This window comes from Rhipicephalus sanguineus, chromosome 2 (assembly GCF_013339695.2).
Source record: "Rhipicephalus sanguineus isolate Rsan-2018 chromosome 2, BIME_Rsan_1.4, whole genome shotgun sequence".
In the NCBI taxonomy this organism is placed as follows: Eukaryota; Metazoa; Arthropoda; class Arachnida; order Ixodida; family Ixodidae; genus Rhipicephalus; species Rhipicephalus sanguineus.
In genome coordinates, this window is record NC_051177.1 from 146618629 (window position 1) to 146639718 (window position 21090).

Here is a 21090-nt window from a genome sequence, read left to right on the forward strand (position 1 = left end):
TGTCTACATCATACTTGTGCCGATGTCACGAGGTGCTGAAAATCCAAATAAGAACTCACGTTTACTTTAAACCCAAATTAAGATATCTTAAAAGGAACATTCGCCACTAATAATCGGTCAGAAGTACCCACTTATACAGGACAGTCAAACAACACAGACATCTCAAGGTTTCGATTTTGGTGTCAGGGGCCCTTTAAGTAAGCCACGGGCAAAGTTACGCCACAGTACTGTCTGTCATCAGAGATGAACACAAAGTCAGACACACCTTAACCCTTTGAGTGCTAAGTGTACTTTGCGAAGTGCAACAAATCCAATTTTTCTTTAATGTATTTGAAATCTTTTAAATGAAATGCTGTTTGCTGGCAATATCTTAAAGTTTAAAAAATTTTTAACTTGTACAAGCTGTCAGACATGTAAATAAATGATTCTAATTGGGGTAACTAGTGTACTTCAAGCAATATGAGCAGCACTCCTTGTAACCTGTCCCTTCTAACCAACGCTGATGTCTCATAAAAAGCAGTTTTAAGTTTTTTGAATTTCTGAATTTAAAAAAAAAACATGCAGCCTTTTTGCACCATGAAGGAACAAGATAAGTAAGCTGCACTAACAATAAGTCAGCTTTGCCGCACCACGTCTCGCATAAATGTTTTGTATTAGTAACCTCTGAGTTGATGGCACACCCACTCTAATTATGGTTCACATTCATGACTTCTGTTGGCCATTAGTAAGACTACAGCATGACACTTCGAATGGTTCAAGGTCCTTTTTCATATTTAGGAGCCGCCATTTGTCACACCATGTAGCACCACATTAACACTGCGCTACATAATACATCCTTCTCATGCGAAGATTTTATAAACTCGTGATGAATGAATACGGTAATTGGCAATAAACATGTGCAACATATCTTTTCTGCAGCATTGCATCAGTATAACACAGCAAGAACACAATTTCAAACCTTGCAGAAATAATGCTTACTACTGCTGACCCATTTTAAGCTCGATAAGCTACAATTTGCCACTTCTAAAATAATAGCTACAGTGAAACCTCGGTGATACGATCACAGCTCATACGAATTTCGGGGTGATACGAATTTTTCACTGCTCCCGGCCAAGGCCCATTGGCGTGCAGTGTAATGGAGTACACTTGTTACGAACCGATTTTCACCCAGCGACGTTTGATACGAACATACACTACCGCCCAGGTACGAAGAGGTGCTGTCCGCGCTGTCGCGGAAGACGCGCCAAGCACATGCGAGCGCAGGAGCACAAGCATTGGCATGGGCGCCGCACCGCCATATCGTCAGAATCACGGTGTAAGAAAAACACTTTTCTTACGGTCAGTATAAACCTGCAGAGACGCGTCACTGTCTCCGATAGTGCGTGCGCGAATCTTTGAGCCTCTGATGTGCCTCCGTGTGCCTTCGCGTTTAGATTACAGAGGATATTAGAGCCTTTTTTCTCTCTCTAACGCGTCGACGCGGGCTGCTGTCGTTGTACTGTGTTTACATGTGCTTGCCTCGTGCATCAGACATCCTATGTGGACGAGGACCAGAAGAAGGCGAGGACGGTCTTGGCGAAGGAGTCAGGCCTCACAACATCAACATGCGCGACCGTTGAGGTCGCACTTGTGCGGGCACGACCGTAAATCTCCCAAAAAACATCCCCAACACCTCCGCGATAATAAAATCATAACCCAGGACCGTAGTTCTGTAATTTTGTGGCCTTGATACATCGCGTCAAAGCGCTTCTTTCGTTACTTTCGCTGCTGTATTCCAGTGTCATGCAAAAAAGCATACTAAAATTTGGAAGGGGCTACTGCTGTCGTGGGTCACAACGCACCTGATTCATTAATTGAATACGTGCGTACGGGCCGTATATTCACGAGTGCTGGTATGATTGCCGACATCTAACAACTTAACCAACAATCATTCAGGGTTCTTGTTGACGTTGCTGCAGCCCTGAAAAACAATAAATGAAAATGTACGCCAGCTTTCTTTTGTCGCATGCTAACTTTCCATGCTTCCTGGTGATACGAATTTCGGATGATACGAATATTTTTGGTGGTCCCGTGAGATTCGTATCACCGAGGTTTCACTGTATATGCATTATGAATAAGTTTTTTTGCTCTAGGGGAAAATTTAAATAAAACAACAAATGCTTATGTTATTATGACAATTACAAAATGGTCGTTAACCCCTTAAGGGCTCATTTAACAAAAAAATTATGTTCCAAAATTGCCAAATTTTTTTATGATGCGAAATGCTTCAGTAATGTGTTCAAAACAAAAAACAATATTTGCGAAATTTTTTTTCAGCAGATAATAATGTTTTATTGGCCATTCTTCGCTCCATCATGTATTACTCTATAATACATGGGGCATTTGAGGTGTATTCTGCAAAAAATTTTTGCAACTCTAGAAAGCAAAGGTTGGAATTGAATTGCCGCGCACAAAATGCACTATTCCTTGATAGTTCACTTAGTGTGATAGCGTGCGAAGCACGGCACTGCGCAGAGAGCCTTCTCGCACCACCTGCAGCAGATCCTGGTTTCCTTGCGGATGTTTTTGCCATTTCCGTCAACATGTGGCCATGTTTGTTTATTAAACGCGTGGGAAACACAACGCGCGCATTCCGCCAACTGTTACGCAAACGCTCATTCAACAAAAGCGCCAATGAGGGAACCCATGCTGCCATCTATGGTGTAAATAGAAAAGCACCATTTCTTGAGCTGGGCTCATCAAAAACCTCTATGAGGTGAGGAAAACACAAGGCGCGCATCCCGCCAACAAGTGCGCTAACGCTCATTGAACAAAAGCACCAATGATGGAACCCGTGCTGCCATCTGTGTTGTAAATAGAAACGCACCATTTGACGAGCTGGGCTCGTCAAAAGCCTCTTGGAACACTGCGGAAGACCCATGACGACCACAGGTCGTCATAAGCAAAAAAGTGGCGACTGCTCATGACGAGCTTAGGTCGTCATAAGCCCTTAAGGGGTTAATGACTGGCCATTTCACATTAAAAGTGCAATTCATGTCACCTATGCCTGCGCTACTGCTGCGCATCTAAAATAAAAGCCCCCGCTTGTAAAATGATGCAATATTCATGGCAGTTTATTACCAAATTTGGGGTGTATCTTAGGCTGCCAAAGTGAGCTACGAGAGCATGCAATACCTTTTGACATGCCTTGAGTTGCATGCAAAGGTGTTTGCTGAAATTTAGGAAGTAGGTCGATGCTACTACCTCCAAAGCATGCCTGTTGCCACAGTGAGGGACAGTTCTATAAAAATGGTTCAAAGCTGCATTGCCGGGCTTTACACTACCATCCCTATCTAAGCACAGCTTGCGGTCAGTGCAGTCTTCATAACTTAGGAGAAATCATTACATCACCAAAGCAGCAGATCAATGTCTTTCTCATAGAAAGAGTGCCACGAAGAAGTCATAAAGCATCCACTGACTGCGTGCTTAGAGGGCCTGGTGGCAATGCATCTTGCAAATTTCCCGAGCTACTTCTCTGTGCAAGTATACCTTGCTCCTCTTGGGCCATAGCCCAATGATTTGATCTTGATGGCGAGGTGCTTCATGCATTTAGCACTGCAGTTGTTGCCTGCATTGTTTCATTCATGGTGCTAGCAGCAGTGCTGTCACAGGGGTTTTTTGGGGGGAGAGGGGAACACATGCCTAGTACAAAACTTGCAACAACCCTGGTTGGCAGTGGAGAACCTTTGTAAAGACTATTCCACATGCCAGTCATGAGGCATATGAACACTGATACTTGTACAATGCTTTGCTGAATTGGAAGTTTGTTTAAAAAATAAATAACAGGTGTGAATAAATAACATTTCACAGTTCTGCATCTGTACGTCTTCACATTTGTCAAAAGTGATAATTCGGGCTTCTGGATTTATAGATGTCCGCATCTCGTAGAGAGACATATAAACTGGTAAGCTGTCAAGCTTCTCACTTACATAAATGTGAATATGGGAAATTTATATGAAGGAATAAGCTACCTTTTATCTTGAATGCCAAAAGACATAAGAAACTGGGTGTGTTATGCTGTCTGTGTCATCATAGGTGTTATCTTGGATATTTTTATAGCATTAAAAAGATTTAGCAGAAACGTGTACAGCTGAATAAAATGGGTGGCCTCCACATTCGCCAAGCAGCTTCCTCTGAAAAGTATTTTTACATATTCAAGGATGCTTGTGGCAGTCTCAGTTGGTCTACTCTTGTTCAGAATGCTTCTGCAAAAGCAAAAAATTTATTGCTTTCTTTTTTTTAGAACAGCTCGTAAATCTTTGAACCAGTTTTAACATTTCCCGTGATTTTTGCATTACGTACTTGTGGTAAGGCACCAAGATTATAGGCTGAAGGGGTCTGTAGGCATTTGACACAACTTGTGCAAGAAAAGAGCTTCCAAGGCTTCTCAGAAAATACACATCGCTAGCATTAAGAGATATCCGCCAGGTTCCCTGTGAAGGCTTGTGCTAGAATTAATATTAAATTGTGAAGTCTGATATGGTATTATAATTCTTGCACAATTCTTGCACAAATCATACGCAAGGAAGTTCATTTGAGCAGGCACATGCATACAAGACTGGCTATCACTTATATAAGGTAGGATGACGAAGGGTGCAAGCAATGATCCCTGTGATACTCCAGGTGGCATTTCATCTGCAATGCATTGGGTTTAAGTAATGCAAAAAATAAAGCAAGGTGTGTTTGTATATTTGCAAGATTGTGGGCGACTTCCATGGTATGCAGTCCTATTTTTACTTCAATTTCATGTGACGACTACGTGGAACTTCCCATGAAACACAAACCCTCCATAAAACGTCTTAGAACGTATAGAGGTTTTGTGTTGCATGGGTTGTGGCCAGGTAGGTTTTTTACTTGCCTTCAAGCATGCATGATGGTTTGTTGCACAAGGGTGGGTTGCAGAAAAAAAAAACACGTCGAGGGGCTACGTCAAATTCTCAGAAAAATATGGTTGGCGGATGATGGCGACAACCTGGCTTTCGGCGAGTCTTATTCGCATATCATAACATTGCGCGTGCCTTCAGAGCTTCACCGCATTACACATGTATTGCGATGAAATGCGAAAAAAAAAGAAAGAAAATGGCAGGAGCAGAGCTCTTTTTCTGAAGGGCACACCAGAAAATTTTCGTTTTTGTTCGAACCTTATTTTGCTCATAGGTGATATCCTGGCGCCAGCGTTTCTTTTTTTTCTCTCTCTCTTAATGATCGCGCATCATCTTATATATATATAATCAAAAATATATGAACGGCCGAAAGCTTCGCGTGTTTTAAAGGGCACAATGGCGTTTCGAAGATCTTCGTATTGCATCGCATGTCCCCATTCACAGTGCGTAGCTTAAAATAATTCTAAGCCAGTGCTGGGCCGTCAGCTGAAGCTAATTAATGCTGAAGTGACGACCGCGACGTAGGGAATGACATTCTTCGATACCAGCTTTCTGAGCAGCGTCAAGGCTTGCACAAATCCGTCATCCCGTCGTTTTAACCGCATATATGGCTTTGTCAACATCGATACTTACGTCGTTGCAAACAGATCAACGCAACTTTCGGCAGAGGAGGGCATGGTCGATAAAGGCGCGCGCACTAACGTTGCTTGAAGCATCTACAGTTTCGCGTGCATGCGATCCATCGTAGAGGGCTTTCCTTGATCACATCGTCCCAGAGCCCACTTTTCCTTTGCTTTGCCACGTCTGCATATATCGTTGCTGACTCGCAAGAAATCCGTCATCCCGCCGTCGTGTTGTTTTTCACTGCAGGCTGTGTCCGCTTCAATGCGTCCTGAACGAGTCGGCTTTCGGTAGCGAGAACTTGTGTGCGCACAGCGTCTCACGAAGCACATCTCTCGCGTGTATCCGATTCATCGTAGGGCGTTTACTATGGTCGCGTCGTCCCAGCACTTTGCGTTTGCACCTTGCACAGCAGTACAGCCAGAGAATATCTACCACTGGTACAGCGCGCACACAGCCGTCGCTGTTTCCACTTATACGAAAGTACGGGGACTGGCAGCCGCCCGACGCAATTAGGCCGGCCAAAATGCATAGCCCCAGAGAGCGCCGTGGCGCGGTGCATTGTGGGTGGGTTTATTCGCTCGCCTTTGTAAATGCGCGACCGGGAGTCAAGGAGAGAGTTATTCCTGCATTCCGATTGGACTGTAAGAGTGTTTGAATGGGGAGACAGGGAATAAAACCAGGGGTGCAGCGACAGTAGGGGGAAGAAAAACGAATAAACGTCTCTATCCACATGATGTCAGAGCGGTCGTCTCCTCCAGGTGCCAGCAGATGAAAAGTTCTCGTCTTCGGCTTCCTTGGCGGCAGCAGCAAATGTCGCGCAACCAGCGAGGCGAGTGGAAGAAACAACAAGAAGAACCTAACTCATACAGAGCAGTGCAGTTGAGCCGCATTAGCCTCATGGGGAAACGCTGAATGCGTGGTGTAAAGAGAACAATAGGAGACTTTGCCAAATGTATAACCAGCGCCTTGTGATCCGTCACAAAAAATTTCAAGGACCTTGCTGCGCACATCAAATCGTTTAGTTCCGAAGAAAATGCCACCGAGTGTTCTTTGTTGCTTGGTGTACTTACATGAGTACCACCTTAAGACCAAGAATAAACCACGACGCACTCGTAGCGCATGACGCGTTTTACGTGCGACAGCGCTTGTATACTTGTGCTGTCCCCAAGTCCACTCTGAACATATTAAGCTCATGTCACGTAAGGTGCTGTTTTCGCAGCTAGGTGTGCAGGTCAGGTATGAGCAGACTTGCCAAGACGCTGTCACACATCAGGTACAGTACGTTAACTAGCGTCGAAGTTTCCCCAATGATTTAGAAGGCTGTACGATTGGGCGTGTTGGTACAGCATGATTAGGAGTGCATATCAGAGCAAACGACAAGAGGGGGGCAGAAGAGAGGACTCTCAGTGCTCTGTGTCTTCTCTTCTGTCCCCTCTGGTCGTTTGCGCTGATACGCTCTCTTAATCCTCCATGACACCGAATTTTTAACCTTTGCATATCGATTCCTTCACAAATAAGTACACATTCAAGGAACTTTGTCTTTGCAACACCAAAGCAACATTTATCTTTCTTTAGCGTAAGGCAGTACGTGCACAGGAGCCTCCGGAATAAGTTTCATCGTCTGCGGTTCTTTAACACTTCAACGCGCACTTAAACCTGTTCTCGCATTGTGAATGACATAGGGTGCAGCGCTCCATTCTCGTTTATCCCCTATTCCTTGCCTTTCTCCACCCCATATTATCTAGGTTACCGAAGTTCTCCTCGTGGCAGGTTTCCAATGCTCGAGTCCTGCTCACAGAATCCCCGAATAATTCATCACAGGCTACGCAGGCCAATAAGATATATTAGCCAACAATACAAAACTTCCGTTCTTTGTCACGTCTAGTATACTGGTATGGAGTCTTATTTTCGAGGTATTTTTTTCAATCTTCGCTCGAAAACACCCCAACGAAATACTGCATCGCAACATTCAATAAAGCAATTTTGCACAATATGCCATTTGTGCCGAAAGGAACAAAGAATCCTTCGTCAATTGCCATGCATTCACAAGAGTGGACGTGTGCAGTTCAGAGCAGAAAAATTTTTTGTTCTCGGAGACAGACATTTTAATGCGATTTCATGCCACACAAAGGACGATTTGCAAGCGCAGTTCCATGGAGCGACATGGGAAAGCAAAACATTAATAACATTCCTCACCGTGTCCTTGCTGCTTTCGCTAGATTAATACGTTATTGAAAGCCTTGTTTCACGAAAAGATCCAGCATCAGAAATACCTTTTTAAACCCAATTTCTTTTTTAACACGAAAGTGTTTTATGCCGGGTTCCACCAAAATATCAGTGATGTATTTCCGTCACAGAAATGACGTCGAAAAATCGTACACGATCAGATGGCAAAGAAAGAAACTTCCGTCAACGGGCATCGAACCCACGACCGCTCGGTCCGGGCCCGTAGCAACAGATGCCGGGTACGCTATCCACTGCGCCATGGTCACAGACTCTGGCCGCTTTGCAAACGCGCCTTTTATATCTCACACTTTCCTTTGTCGGCGGGCTGGTGTTGCCCTCTGAGAGCGGTAAAGTGAAGTAATCCATCATTACTCTGGCCTCCGCGATGAGCATCTGCAACGCGTGTTGCTACACGCCCGTCCCATTTGGCCCCTTTTTAATAGAAGTGCAATTTTGTCAATTCCTTCACACACCGCGAGGTGGCGAACCTAGCCCGGGCGTCGTAAAAGCATTGGCTTCGCTCATAGCATCATACTAATCCAAACCAAAAATAGATCTGCGATGCGCGCCTGCCTCACCTGGCTGTAACACCGCGTTCCCCGTTTACGCTCGCCCCTAGAACAATCGCGGCCGGGCTACAGGGGCAGCACGACACGCTTTTCGTTTCTCTCTAGTCCGGCCGTGGTATCCAATCAGACTTTAACATGCCGCGCATGACGACATTAGCCCAGGTTCTGCGTCCACTATGCGACGCTCTTTTGGCTATCACATGTCTTTCGCTGATTACGTTTTCGCCGTTAATTAGTACAGCTACCACAAGGGTTTGTTTAATCATGGAACATGGACTTTAGTCGTCAGGATAAAGACGTATCATCAAGCATGAATGTGGATCCCTCCGCGTTGAAGGCACCGCGCAGTCGAGTTTTCACGTGTGACTGTAGCGCCAGATCGCACAGCCTAGCGGATAAAAAAAGCAACGTTGAGACGGCCCAGGGACAAAATCAAACGCGATGCGCTCCTCTCCGCCTCTGCATGAGTGTGCATGTGGCCGGGCAGAAGGGGTGACGCGTGCGAGCGTCTGTTTTCTACCTGCCCCTTGCGGCCAATGTCAGCCAACTTGAGACGGCCCACAGCGAGCAACGCAGCTCCCTCTGATCAGTGGACGGTGCCAGACATCAATACACATTGTACAAACTCTTATATCAATGTACTGTAAACATTCGATTACTTCTTTAAGGGCAAGTTCTACTATCGCGTTATTCCGATTCCTATGACGGAGGAATCAGCGATGTTTTTCGTAGCTTTGCACTAGCTCTCACACCACGTGCAAAACGGTTCAATCAACATTCACGTTTAACACCACCTATGAAAATATTTCAGTAATTTATGCCAATTCTTTGTGTAAGGGGTTGTCAACTTAAAACGACGTTGCACTATACCGGGTCAGTTTAAGACTCAGACCATCTTGGAATACCGGAAAGCCCGAGCTGCACACCGGAAAGCGACGAAGGCGTTGCTTAATTTCCTGCGAGCGACTCGCGTTATGAAACGATTATGACTCTCCCGTGTACCTGTGCTTCTACTTACCTCCCTCCTTTTCTCATTCGTTTGTTCCTTACTTTTCTGTCTCCCCTTTCCCAGTGCAGGGTAGCAAATCGAATATTCATGGTGCGGTTAACCTCCCTGCCCTTCCGCATTACATTTATCTCTTTTTTTAATGTTAGAAAGGTTCACCGCATACCTATTCAATTAGCAGCGTAAATGCCACTCTTTTAGACTATCTCATTGTAGCGTGTCATCGTTTACAATGAGTGCATTTCATGTTATGTCTGTGAGCGTCCGATCTTGTCGCTTTACTCGTATGAGTGACATACCTTGGAGGTATATGCCCTCTCGTTTTCATAAATCTATCACTCACGCAGCCATCCAGACTTCGCTTGACGCGATACACGATGCGCATAGTTACGAAGCTTGGCATTCTGTCGTGCTCCGGCGGTGCAAAAACTGGATGAGTATTTACTGCACGCTAATCCTCGGCAAACCAGCATCGGTAACATATTGCGAATAACGTCCACTTATGTAACCAAAAAAAGTGCACTAACTGCTTGTGCTATCTAAATACATGTAATTGGCAATGAGTTTTTGAAATTAATACGGATTCGCTTTAAGGAATTCGTCTGCACTATCGATGATCTATTGATTTGGACACAGAAACGCAGGTCAGGAATAGGCCTGGGTTTGTAGAAACCCTGCTGCGGACCCCTCGCTGAATAACTGTGTTATGTCGTGTGACGATTGTTCGTCTACCACCGAGAAGAAAACAAATGCTGTGGGATTTTACGAGCTTTCTCTTGAAACTTCGTGAATCAATTCAGCAAAAAATAAAAAGCCATACAGTCCATTTGCACTTCCCTAGGACGACTTAAAGACGAAAGCCCTCTCCTTCTTCTTTGTCGGCTTTTGTTTCGCTCCGCGGGCACAGAGCTTCATGTAGGACAGGTATGTTCAGATTTTCAAAACATAGGTGCGAAGCTTAATAACTCAGGGGTTACAAAAAAATAAACGCCAGGCCTGCGCGGAAAGCGCAGCACAGTCACAGCGAAAGCTCGAAGAGTGGCATTTCCTAGAGTCCGTTATAAACTCTCTCGGGGCAAGAACACTAGCAACGTACCCACTACGCCACAAATCGTAATTTTTGTGACGTTGAGAAGCCCGCACCACGACATTATTCGTCATTCTGCGGAGAAGCGAGGTACCATCTGTAAGGCATTGTGTGCACTTTGTTGATGCGACGGCTGATAACAATGAAGAATTATGGCTGAGCCCTTTGTAATGGGTTTGAATCTTTAAATGACCCACTAATTACGTAATTCTCATTGTGTGACGCCCGGTCGTTATTTAACTCTCCCATCACGCTTTATAACATACGTCAACGTGAGAAAGAGAGAGAGAGGAAATTGACTTTATTGAGACAATGAGGAAATGGATCATGCGAGCCTTATGGGCTTCTTTGGAAACCAATAGAAGTGCACTTGCGAGGAACCCACTACGCTATAAATCATCATAATTTTTGTAAAGTATGGGAGCAGCCACTATGCAATTTTCGTCATTCTGCGGAGAACCGTGGTACCCACTAAACAGCTCTAAAGCCTGTTTCACATGCGAGCGAGCGAGCGGCTGGGCTCGCGGCGATTGAGCGGCACCAGGACGCTCGGACGCGGCTTCGTTTCACATGCACCTCTTTTTGCGCGGCGCGCGCCTCTGCGATGCGCAGCGATGGTTGTGGAAAGCGCCCGTTACCCGCGCGTTTCCTTTCTCCGAGTTCGCTCGTTTAGGTGCGCTTGGGTTGCGAGTTTCACCAGCCTTCTACTTCGGTGCTCGATTTTCACGCGCCTACAACTTGAATGATGAAAATGTGCAGTGTATCAGAGTGCAATTAAACAACTTCAGTAGTCACGTTTATTTCTGTTCTAGTTTTCTTTTTTTACCATGCAAGTCTTCTTGCACGCTCATACACTTGGTTATGGTTTTTGTGGTTTTAAGCTTTCACAGGGCTTTCGGTGGCTTTTGCTCTCGACTGCCGCAAGGCGTTGGTGCGCCGTCTGGGCCGGCAACCGGGTTGCAAGCGTCCCAGTCGACGATATTGTGGGTTTGCGAAGGAGCTCGTCTCTCTTTTTGCCTATGGGCATTCCAGTAAACAGGCGGCGGCATTTGTCGTCTTCAGGGTACGTGACCAATAAAGAAAACAGTAAACTACTCGAACGTGTTGGGCCAGAGTAGCAAAAAAAGATGGCTGATCCCTCTTTCATAGAAATCGGTATAGGCACCTGTCACTGACCAGAGGGCGCGATGGAGCTCTTATCGAACGCCTAAGTGTTGAGGGCACCAGCCGCCAGGGATAGCAAGAAAATGAAACGCTCGCTGGACACATCGACGCGCTCAAGTGTCTTCCTTTTGGGCGCCTCTTTCAACGAACGCTTCCTACGTGCGATCGTAATCACCTCAGGGATGTTGCCACCGCCTTCAATGCAGCACAAACGCGTTTAGAACGCGCTCTTTTCAGGCTGTGCCAAGGCAGCACAAACGCTACAAACGCGTTTCAAACGCACTGCATTGAGGCGGTGGCAAGTCACGTTCAAGTCAAGGAGCTTTTCTGAACATAGAGGATGCGGAGGATAAACCCTCGATTTTGCTGCGTCCACTCGCTAGGCTGTGTTTTCTAGCGCTGCCATCGTATCTTGGAAACTGCATTGCCGGGTGCCTATAACACGAAAGTGAAACGTCTTGTCACAGAAGTAGATGATTGCTTTAGTGCATTGGTATATGAGAGCTTGTACACTGTCTGTTGTTTGGCAGATGTAGTACCACCTGATGTGAACGCACTCTCGTGGACGCCTAGTGGCACATCTCCGTACCGACGACTAACGCCCATGATCATGATTTAACCCTTGCAGTAGCTGAAGTTCTTAACATATACGTTGACACCGCATATGGTGAATCCCGCGCGTTTCGCCTTTCGAGCGTTCAGAGAGAGCAGACGTGTTGCTCGGAGCTCTTGCGCCCGCGGGAGACGCTATAGCGTCTCACGCAGTGCTTCTCGCATTCTTGGACTCTCTTTTCCTGTTTGAGTTCTTTCGACCAGAGTGCTCATCACGGACATTGCATTTGGATCACTGTCGCCGCTTTCGTGACCTGAATCCTGCGACAGTGTCTTCTGTCACCGGCGCGTCTCTGACGCAGCCGTCATCACGGCTACCATGGCAGAGGAGTCTCCACCATCTTCGGCGACGCCTGTCGAACGCGCACGGCGCTCCCTCGTTCGCACATCGTCGCACAGGCGTTCGGAGAGCGTCGCGTGTACCCGTATGCTGTGGAACCTTATCGCCAACGCCAACACGGTGCGGTTGAGACATGAACAAGCGCAGCGACTCTGCAAGGTCGTCGGCAAGCAACCTACGGCGCTTCACCTACCAGCGCCTGCTGCCGCCGCCGATGCAATCGCAAGGGGCCTGGCGACCTCGGGAGCCTCCTGCCCAACCGTCCGCACCGCTGTCTCTTCGGATACTTCGGCTGCACTTCAAACAGCCCTTCCCGGCGTTCCCAACACAGTCGGTAGGCCCATCACTTCTTCCGCGCTCGTCTCTGACTCGCGGAACGTACCACTGCCGGTAGACACGGAACCTGAGCTCGATGACATGGACACTACGTCTACGCGCAAGCGTTCGCGTCCTAGCGAGTCGGGGCAGCGACGACGAGGGTGCCTCGCGCAAAATGCAAGCAGTAGCAACCGAACGTGTCACGGTTATGTCGCCTACCGCACCGCCAAGTGATACGGTTGCCGAGGAGCAACCCGACACCCCCGACGCCGATGAAACCAACGAGAACGAGTTTCAGACCGTGTTCTCAAAATCGCAGAAGCGTCGCCAGCGCGCCTCGACGGCTCCGCGACCAGTTGGGAACATCGGCTCTCCCACCGCACCTGCGGCCACTCCTGCCGCGCACCCGTCTACTGCCCGCGTTGTCCCTGAGCCTGCCAAACCGCCCACTGCGACTCAGGCCGCTTCTACAGGAGTGCTTGCAGCTGCAGACACCATGCTGCGCTCTGCCTTGTCGCCGCTGGATTCCGGCACAGTTCTTTTCCGACCGGCCAACGCCGGTGCTTCCTTTCACCGCACCTCCCGCCTTGCCATTGCGCAAGCTCTCTCTGCGCTGCCCGGCGTCAAGGAGGTGCGAGTAAACACGAAAAAGAACATCGTGGCAGCCGACGCATCTACAGCAGAATTGATGGATCGCCTACTGGCCACGTCGGAGCTCGCGGGAATACCCGTGACTGCCCGCCCCTCCCGCTGACCGCTCACAAAGCAGCGGTGGTGTGGGCAGGGCGTCGACGGCGACTACACTGACGAGGCCCTGCTGGCTGCAGTGACGTCCGAGGTGCCGGTGATTGCAGCCAGGCGACAAGGGGACATCACTGATACTGCGGTTCGCTTCCCCCGTCCCTCCCGCCCGTGTCCACCTTTTTCGCATGGCGTTCGAAGTGAGGCCATCCCGGCCTCGTCCACTTCAGTGCCTGCGGTGCGGACGCTATGGACACATCACTGCAGCTTGCCGGAGACTAGAGCGGTGCCTGCGTTGCGGTAACCACCATGGGAAGGACGCCAGCTGCACCAGCAAGGTTAAGTGCCTGCACTGCGGTAGGCCACATTCAGCTGACTCCGCGGAATGGCAGCTGTGGCAAAGAGAGCGGCGCCTGGCCACCATCAAGGCGTCATCTCCCACGTACCTGCTCATCGCGAGGCTCAAGCAGCCTTGCGGTCAAGCTCTAGTGGGACGAGTGGTCCTCAACTAAACCAGACCACAGGCAAGAGCTACGCTGCAGCGGTGGGAGCTCCGTCGAAGGATCCGCGCCCAACAGGCGCACAACAGCGGGAGCCGCCTGCTGGTCCCAAGAAGCAGGGCTCAGCCAAGCCTCGCCCACCCACGAAGGCAACCTCGCAGCCTCATGCTGATCAGGAGAACGCAAACCTGAGGCTCCTCTTAAGGGCAGTTGCGGACCTGCTGCCTCCTGAGAACCAGCTGCGCTCCATCTGCCTTCAGGCAGGTGGCGTGCACCCTCCTAACAGCCACCATGGCTAACAATCATCTGCAACCAGCAGGGAACCACCGCCGCCGCCGCCCGTGTGTGCTTCAGTGGAACGCTAACTCGTTGCGGCGGCGGCATGCAGACCTCTCCTTGCACCTCTCGCGGAGCGAGTATGACGTGCTCGCTTTGCAGGAGGTGTACGTAGCAACGGCCGACCTGCGACTTCCCGGATACATCGGCTACCATAGCGCCACGTCATGTATCCTCGACTCGTGCCAAGCCGCGCCGTGCATGGTGAGTGCACATCCCCAGGGTCGACCACGATGTGCGGTGTACGTGCGATGTGAAATACCACACGCGAACATTAAAGGGGTCATGAAGCACCCCTTGGGCTGATTGAAAAAACACATCCTGCGGAAAGCTGACACGGCTATGAACTGCTCTGCCAAATATTACAGTCGTGCGCGCCGCGTAATGGCCACAAGCGGAGCGCGAAGTTGCCGTTTCCCCAGGCACCCTCTTTTCAAACAGAGGCCGGTTCTCACTCTCGTCGGTGGGCGGGGCGTTTGTCCGCTGTACGTAGCAAGAGACATAGCATGCTTATTGGCCGATAGCCGACGTAAATCGAGAGCGGCGTTCGGATCAGATGCGCTTCTTGCCGCGGGGTGCCACCACTTGCCGGCGCCGCACTCCTCAGTACACGGTAGCCGCACTCGCGCAAGCGAATCACAGCGGGAGAGCGATCGCGTTTCATGACGCGCGCTGGCGTAACTTCTTTCCCCCATGACATCCCTCCCTGTCTAGCTTCCAGTGCGCTCGCCGGCACGAGAAAAGAGAGAAAGCGCTGGGAGCGTGCGCCAAACCCCCGTAACTCCGCTGATTCTTGACGGTTTCGAGAAATTTTTGCGGCAATCGATTCGGGAGGCAGTACACTCCGATACTGAGGCCATTAGATCATTACTTGGAAAAGTGGTTCATGACCCCTTTAACGTGGCCGATGTCACTGGGGGTGCCCTCGAGTGTTGTGCTGTGACAGTGCGGTTACGTGGTGTTGATACGACAGTGGCCTCTGTGTATGTGCGTCCGGGACAGCGGTGGAACGCCGCTGATCTGCTGCAGCTGACGGCTCGACTCGGACACAACTACCTTCTATGTGGTGACATGAACGCTCATCACACCATGTGGGGGAGTCGCACCTGCTCGTCACGAGGAAGGGATCTGGTGGACGTTATCCATCAACTGGGCCTGCAAGTCCTGAACACCGGGTCCTTCACCTTCGTCCGCAAAACAGGTCGACCCTCGTGCACCGCCATCGACGTCAGCCTGGCTAGCGAGGGAGACCGGTACCACTGGGCAACGCATCCTGACTGCTGGGGTTCGGACCACCTGCCGATCGTCATCACACCGGCGGGAGGGAAGATCCCAAGGACCAGGCAGTGCAGGACAGTCGATTGGCGAGCTTTCCGGCAGCAGCTCAAAGAGGCCCCGAAGACACAGGACTTCCTGGATCTGGTGGCAGCAGCAGCGCAAGCAGCCACAATCCAGTCCTGGGTGCCCGAGAACCATCCTGTGCCAGACCTCCGCCACCTGAACTTACGGGCTGCCAGACGCAGGGCTGAGAGAAAGTACCTAAAGGCCCAGCGCCCAGATCATCGAACACTTTTCAACCGTGTCGATGCGGTATGCCGGCGACATGCCAACCGTCGCAGACGGCAGAGTTGGCAGGGCATCTGCCACTCTCTTAGCCAGGCGAGAGGTGGCGCAAAAAGCATGGCGGCTTCTACGGTCTCTCGTCATCGGACCAATGGCGCGGCAACCCGTACTTGCAGTGGCCATCCGCTTGGGCATCAGTGAGCAAGAACTGGCAGTACGGCTGGCCGATCGCTTCGCGGCACTGCCATTAGCCCGACCTGCGGCCATCACCACCACGCCTACCCCCAAGCCGCAGCAAGGCCACCACCCTGCCTGGACTGCCAGCCAAATTGCAGCTCTGTGCCAGGAGCCCATTTTCGAGCACGAGCTGAATGCTGCTCTGGCCAGAACCAAGCGCCGAAGTGCCCCCGGCGCCGACGGCATCACATACCAGATGCTGCGTAACCTGGACGTGGCTGCACGACAACGCCTGTTGAGGGCTTTCAATGACGTTTGGCAGAGCGGCACCCTACCTGAGGCCTGGCTGACTGCTATGGTGGTGCCCGTCCGGAAACATGGCCGCCCTGGTTCAGCCATTGCATCCTACAGGCCCGTCTCTCTTACCTCTGCTGCCTGCAAGCTCATGGAAGCCATAGCTCTGGCACGCTTGAGTTGGATTGCTGGGGCAACGGAGTTCCTATCAGAGCAGCAGACAGGCTTCCGGCGCCACCGCTGCACAGCAGACTCAATTGCGGACGTCGTCTCCACCCTGGAGGAGGCTAGGAGCAAGGGCGAGGTGGCCCTCCTTGTACTGCTGGATGTCCAAAGCGCTTTCGACGGCCTGCCACATATGGTCATAGAAAGTGCTCTGGACGCACTCGGCATCACGGGCTTTCTGCGTGCTTTCATCCGTGCCTTCCTAGCCGGACGGACCCTCCGGGTTAGAGTTGGACGCGCGGTCAGCGATCCAAGGCCAGTGACAGCCGGCGTCCCACAAGGTTCTGTCCTGAGCCCCTTTTTGTTCAACTTGGTGCTGGCAGGGCTACCTGGAATGCTACCGGTTGACAAGCGCTACCCCACGCAGTGCTCCTTGTACGCAGACGACGTGGCACTGTGGGTTAGGGGGCCCAGGCGGAACCTCACTGCCATCAGGCGCTCCCTGCAACGCTCCCCGGATGCTGTGACCTCTTTCTTCAGAACGATCGGGCTGATCGTGTCCCCCACGAAGACGGAGGCGCTGCTGGTTCACCCCAGAGTCGCTGCGCGGAGGGCCATCCGAAGGCTTGTGTTGGGAGACCGGCCAATCTCGTGGAGCAAGGCGGTGACGTACCTGGGGCTAAAGATCGACCACCGCCTCACTTGGATACCAGCCGTCAAACTCGCGACCTTCAAGGCCACCAGGGTTCAGACTGCTGTGGGCAAGCTGTTGAGCAGGGGCCAAGGGTGCACCCCGCGACTGGCACTTCAGCTCTACCAGGGGGCTGCAACGGCAGTGCAAACCTACGCACTGCCTCTGGTGCAGCTGGCGCAACACCGCAAGGAGCAGTTGGAGCGGCAACACCGCAAGGAGCAGTTGGAGCGGCAACACCGCATGGCGATTCGGCGCTTCATGGGACTCCCGCGCCAGTCGCCCGTGGCTGCTTCATTGGCAGAGGCCCAGACGTGGCCGCTGTCTCTCCTTATGCTGCGACAGGCGCTGAATCATGTGGACCGTCTCCACAGGGCCCCAGGGGGCGATGCCCTGCTACGGAGACTGCGGAGCCGACCAGCTTCACGAATGGGACAAATCTGCACACTCTATGAAGAACTGGTGCCCGCGGCTCCCTGTCCTATCCAGCCCCCTCCACCACACCAGCAGCCTCTGGACGTGCATTTGGAGCTGGGCAACCTCAGCAAAAGGCGAACACCGGTGTGCGAGCTCCACCAGACAGCCGTGGCGAAGCTCCACGACAGGCTGCGGGGGCACCTCCTGGTGTTCACGGACGGGTCAGTCCGGGACAGCCCCCGCTCGGCCGCGGCTGCCTGTGTCATACCAACGACTGGGACGACCATCCGGTGTCGCCTTCCCTTCCACGCCAGCTCCACTGCAGCAGAATTGGCTGGCCTTCACTAGGCAGCTGACTACCTCGCTGCTATGCCACCCCAGCTGCCCGTGGCGATCCTGTGCGACTCCCGGCCAGCCCTACAAGCGCTGCTGCAGCCAGACCAAGCCGGCATTACCGTGGCGTTACTGCACGCCAAGCTAACCGCCATCAAAACTAGCGGTGTGCGTCTGTCCCTTCACTGGCTTCCCTCGCACGTTGGGATAGCCGGTAACGAGGAGGCCGACGCCGCCGCTAAGGCAGCACACCACGGCGACACCCCAGTCACCAAGACGATAGCCCTGTCGGACTACTCCCGGCAATGACTGCGGCAGCTGCTTCCAGCGGCCCAACCTGACACGCGCGTGGCAAGCGGCAAACCACCGCCACCCCTACCAGAGACCGGCCTGGAGAGACGCGAGCGGTGTCTACTGCTTCGCCTGCGGACCGGCAGTGCTTGGCCTGCGGCACGCATGTTTTCCAAGGGTCGCTGCTCATCGCCTGCGTGCCGCAGATGCGGTGACGACGAAACTTTGGACCATATAATTTGCGCCTGCCCTGCCCTGGCCGCTGAACGACGCTTGATGGTGCGCCGCTATCGCCTGCTCGGGCTCCCTGCCACAACGGTGGAGGACTTTCTCTTTCCTGCACGTTCAAAGCTGCAAGCCCTGCGAGCCTTCCTCGAGTTTGTGGCTTCTGCGGACCTCGCCACCTTATAGACGAGCCCTTTGGCTTCGTGCTCCCGCCTTCGTGGACAAGACACACTTGCCACGCTAATCACTCCTTCTATCTTCCTTTCTTCTATCATCTTTACTTCCCCTTCCCCATTCCTAAGGGCGCTGAGCCGTGCCCCCGCGACGGGAGGCAGAAAATAGCGCCCCTTTTCATTTCTTTCACGAATCACTCTCTCTCTCTCTCCCGCGCAAATATGGCATCAACAAGCACATAATAAACGCTGAAACTCGATATGCACTCCTCCAATGAGTCATGAAACGCGAAGAGAAACGCTACGCGCGTCGTGTCTTCCCTCTAGCCTCGCAGCTAATTCTTGCAGGTCGAGCAGGGAACGCGGTGCGACAGCCAGGCGAGCGTCGGAAAGCTATTTTTCGATATGGGCGGATGCCATGAGCGAGGCTTGGGCTAAAACCACTACCTCGTGGTGTGTCAAGCGAAATTGCACTTCTATTAGAAGTGCGCCGAACGGGACGGTCGCAGCAAAGGCGCGTTTATTCGGCACACATGTCACCACCCCGTTATAAAGGGGACGCTCATAGCATCCATCCATCGATCCATGCAATAGCACTGTGAGAGGAAAGTGTGAAAGGTAACAGGCGCGTTCATATAGCCTCCGTTATGTGGTGGTTGGTAGCTCAATCGTCTAAACGCCCGCCAGCCATCGTCGCGGACCGAGAGGTTGTGGGTTCGACTCCTGTCAACGGAACTTTTACTTACAGTTTGTTCCTTGCCATTTGATGGCGTTCATTTTTTTTGACGCATTTATGAAAATCTTGGTGGACCCCGGCATAAAACACTTTCGTGTTAAAAAAAAAATCTGAAACATGTGCTGCAAACAATAAGTGCGGAGTGCCGTAGGGTAACCCAGAGCCGTATATTAACCCAGTCCGGACCTATGTTGGTGCCACGATTCGATAAAAATGCAAAAGAAGAAAATGGCGCATGCAAACGATTTGTCTGCTTTGATGGAAGCGCACTAGAGAACAACAAAAGGAAAAAAAATGGCGTTTCTACACTGCCAGCTCGTTAGAGCGAATGTCGTCTGCTAGGAAAGCGAGTTCCTCCTGGCGCACGCGCCCGCTCCTCGACATCACCCCTGGAGTCACGTGCTCCCCACGTCACTGCTCTCCCATTGATTGACCTTGCGCAGACGCTCCGCCGCGAGCGAATTTTTCCAACCCCGGTGATCGAGAGCTCGCCGGAGTTAGGAGCGACCACTGGTCGCTCTTAAAACTTGTTTTTGGGCTCCCGCAACAGCAGCCGCTCCGCTCTTGGAGCAAAATCGCTGTCATGTGAAACAGGCCTGTTTTACATGACAAGTGAGGGTAACAGCCTCAGAAGCCTTATGCATACGTCTCAGGAGACTTGCCTATCCACAGGCAGTGTGACCTGCAAGACTATTTTGAACGCCACTACAATGCGGTGCCCAGCATATCGAACAAAGTGTTCTACCACATCAAAAATACTTTCTGTTGCCTCCTGAATAGTGTAACCATTCACTGCGTTTAGTACTTCGAGATTTAATATATTAGAGTGCGTTCTCATGTTCATATTTGTTTGCCCCAATCTGTTCGTCGCAAAGTTGCTCCGCTGAGCAACTGCTGGACGTTAATCGACGGTACAGCGCGTCCCATATGCCGACCCTCACAAGACTAGCGCTTGTACATTTCCGGGCACAAGAGGCTACATGTGCTCAAATATCAGTCTTTGATGTGCCCAAATGGGCTCATCTGATAGCTGAATGGACCATGCCTTGACAAAGGCGTGATGCTGGTGAGTTGTGTTCCGTCAAAATGTTATAAGTGACGCTTAAAGAAACATACTACATACTCGGACCGTTCATTAATCAGTTTCGTACACAGATATATTCGCTGCATGGTAATCGCACATGCATCCTAAAAGTATGCGGGTACTCAAAGTTCTTGCAATTGAACTATGTTGAGCGCGTTAGAGAATGACGAATTAGTTGAAATTAATTATTTTCAGGCATCCTTCGGGACATCCAGTTGTATGAGAAGCTGGAGGCATTGGCAATGGACAAGGAATTAATTATATACGGCGACCCAGCCTATCCTCTCCGCCAACTGCTGATGAAGCCCTATGGAGGAGCAGCATTGACAGCCACACAGCAAGAGTTCAATTCATCCATGAGTGCGGTCAGGCAGGCCGTTGATTGGGGATTCGGAAAGGATATCTCAGAGTTTGCATTTGTGGAGTTAAAAAAAGAACAAAAGATAATACTTCAGCCCCTACCACGCATGTGCAGGGTAGCTGTACCCTGAGCAAT